The sequence below is a fragment of the Bidens hawaiensis genome, unplaced genomic scaffold, assembly GCF_021521415.1.
Source record: "Bidens hawaiensis isolate Kalapana, Puna unplaced genomic scaffold, B.hawaiensis_p1.1 tig00053079_1, whole genome shotgun sequence".
Classification (NCBI taxonomy): Eukaryota; Viridiplantae; Streptophyta; class Magnoliopsida; order Asterales; family Asteraceae; genus Bidens; species Bidens hawaiensis.
In genome coordinates this window covers 31,910-35,485 of record NW_027499551.1, presented here as the reverse complement: position 1 = coordinate 35,485, position 3,576 = coordinate 31,910, and the positions used below count along the sequence as shown (strand labels likewise).

At 36.2% G+C, this 3,576-nt stretch overlaps 1 pseudogene; it reads right to left on the bottom strand.

The window, feature by feature from the left end:
* Positions 1–285: 285 nt before the first annotated feature.
* LOC143599913 (metacaspase-3-like) lies at positions 286–3,143 on the bottom strand (annotated as a pseudogene).
* Between the last annotated feature and the right edge of the window lie 433 nt (positions 3,144–3,576).

Genomic DNA, 3,576 nt, shown 5'->3' with positions numbered 1-3,576 from the left:
CTGCTCTAGCAATCTCTTAATATACTTTTATATTTAAAGAGCAATCTAGTCTGATTCTCACGCCGGAGGGTGGTCACAAGGAGGAACCCCCCCTTCTCAGTGACGAGCTCACGGTGTCTGTTTTGCAGGTTATCAGAAGAACCATCTTCCAAGGGTCTAACCCCTCGTGGGAAATATCTCTCCAACCCCCAGGTTACCAGTAACCTGCCCGGGGTCCGGTTAGTGTTTCTTCATCGCTGGAGTTAATTATACATGTTATCAGACTATTGTAGATATCAAACTAACCTGTGACATAGTCGATGCAAATGGAGCATCTATGCCTTGTTGTTGTTGAGCTTCACGAACTATTCTGCGCATGCTGTCAAGTAAATCTCCATATGTCCATCTATATGCACTTCCCACCGCTTGAACGAAGCTATGAGTCAATGCACCAATTGCATTGCCTGTGAAAACCTGCACGTATGTAAACAACATGTTGAGTAAGCTATTTATATCTATTTGTACTTAACTGCATTGTTGCAAGCACTAATACAGATTAGCATGCTAACCGATGTATCTGCTGAATTTTGATGATCATAACAAGCACTAATACAGATTGCTGTTCCACCACAAGTACCACCATATGGTGAAACATGTGAAGGATGCTGATCTTCCCAATTATAGAATCCTCTCCTGCATACAATCTAATTTTCAGTCTTTAAACCTACTTAATTTGTCTGAAAAATGAGTCGATTTGGGTTGTATTTTATATTCAGTGTCTAAAATGGACAAAAAGTGTCACCTTGGCCCAACTCGATTCAAAGGATTTGTTTATGAAAATAGGTTCTTTTGAAAAGGCCATATGACAAACGGGTGGTTATTTTTATTAGATCTTGTTTCTGGGTTAGTCGCGGTCTAAGGTAGCGTGTTCATTTTTAGAGTATGCAAATATGACTACATCATACTAGCGGCCATATTTTTTTTATTTTTCTTTTTGTTGTTAAAGTTGCTATCTTAGAGGACAACTGATATCGGCAAAAAAAACAAAAATTCTAAAGCTTAAATCCGACTACATCTACAAAGTAAAGTCGTCATCTTAGATAAGGACTTCAACTCCAAAGTCACTATCTTAGATAGCGACTTAACCCAAACTTACAGTCTAACCAAAAGAACCACCCATATGCCATTATGCGTTTTCAAAATAACCCATTTTTTAAAATTGTCCCGTTTTAACCCAAACTTGTGATGCCCATTTTTACCACCTCTAACTAAAACTTAGTGCATATGTGTTGCAAGAACATGTATAATGGATGAACTTTAACTAACAAAAAGTGTATGTTATGTCACTGCCACGCAGATGGAGTGACATTCACTAACTAAACCATCAAATGTGTGTAGTAGTTTAACTAAAAACACAATTATTATTTGGTTTATTTAATTGAAAGTGTGAAAAATGGTTTGATTGGTTAATAAAAGACCCTGTCCCCACAAATTTTGTTGCCCCTTTGGCACCCGTACATATGGTGTAATGGCGTCTAACGTCCACTACATATGGTCTAATAGTGTTTGCTAATATGTACTCACCGATCAATTCTGCAAAGAAAAGGCAGGTCAAGAACCGTTCCGCTAAAGCAAGTGTCCATAATACTATGAAGTGTTACACCATGAGGTAGTGGTTGCACAAGGATCTCATTGACCTCATCATCTAGTATCTTGCCAGATTTGCTATAGTCAACAGGACATATTGCTTCATCAAACCTGTCCTTTTCATCTCCGCTAGCATCTGGCACGCGGGACCCGTGTCCTGCGTAGTAGAACACCAACGAATCCCCGGATCGGCTACCTTTGGTAAGCCATTCCATAGCTGTTATTATGTTATGTCTTGTTGGGGTCCTGGTGGGATCTGATTCCTCTTCTGAAGAAATTAAAGCCATTCAAATGCCATAATTAATTAGTATGTTTGGGCTAAATGCGAATATTTGATAAATTGTCATTAGTTATAAAAAGGTTATTTTTTAAAACCAATGAAGACATGAGTTTTTTCAGATTTGATTTTGATTGTTAGTTATGTGTATAATTATTGTGTGAAATATAGTAGAGGTAATATTTGTTGTTTAAAAAAGTTTCTCTAAATATTTAAAAAGAAATTCTAAATAGACACAATTTCTTTTTTTTCCCCAAATATCAAAAAAAAATTATATTTAAAACGAAATTGTGCAATATATAAAGTAATTATAACTTTTTTTTGCATACAAGGCTTTCAAGAAAATTACATTGAGTGCATTTGAAATCAAATAAAAAAAAAACCTTTATATTTAGATTTTTTTTAAAATATTGAATTACAAATTATTTTAGAAATAGCAAATGTAATTTTAAAAGATTGGGTTTACAATTCAAAAGGGGGGTAGCGGCGCAGCTTATTGCCCGATTGCCTACTGTTTCAATATAATAAAAAATTTGTAATTTTAAATTTAAGTATTGTGAAATAAAAATAAAGTCACCATCTTCATATAGTATCTCGAATATATGTTTATGATATTTAATTTATTGTAGTTGTTAATTAAGCATATAACTATCGGGTATTGGGTCAGAAACGGACATCGTTTTACTATCGAGTATATACCTTGGATTACCAATACCCGCCCCATTGAATACTACCTATCAAACAAAAGAAAGAGACAGATAATGGTAATGAAAAAGAGTGTCGAAACCTGTAAGAACTCGAATGGAAGCACTTTGGAAGCCGAGGTTGAGCAATAACTGGCGCATACTCCTAACATTAGTTATACTGGCAGGCAGTGTCTTCGGGTGTCCTTTGTAGGTCACCCCACACAACACTGCCCGCTTCTTCTCATGCACTTGTTGGTTATACCGGTTATAATAGCCCGAACCATACCCTTGAGGGAGTAGGCCATAATAGCCAGAACCGTACGCTTGTGGAGCATTATAGCCTGCATATGTTGGTGGCTGTCCATAAGGGTCATTATACTGATAATTGTTCAATAGTTGGCCAACATAACGCCTATATGCTCAAGCATTCGTGGACCGATATGGCGCTTACCCTTCCTTTTGGGGTTGTTAACTGTGAAACAGACCGAACAAGGTTGCCCGGGTGGCACGATGAGGTAGTTCTTGCACTCTTTACAGTGTCCTTGGGTTTCCATTTGGTTTGTTTTATAGATTTTGAGTTTTGTGGCCATTTTATAGGGTGAAACTAGCTTTAAGTGACAAGCATTATTCTTTTGGCAACAAACTTATCTTGGTTGATAATAAAATGAGATCAACTTTAATTATTCCATCATTTCATATAGCTTTCGGTGGAGATGACATTCGTTTTTTGGTTAATAGTATGTGTACGTATCTTTGATTTGTTTATTTAGTAAGTAATTATATGCTTTGTGAGTTTGTTGGCTACTTCATTCATCTCTATATATTATTCTCCTTGCCTAATATGTATTGACCATGAGTCCATGATGGCATCTTCATCAATCAAGTCATCGAATAATTTTGGGTTATTAAAACTTACTTTCTGATCAAATGAGAAATCATTATAAACAATAATACGAGCTAGATAGTGTGGCGGTAGCACGCACATTC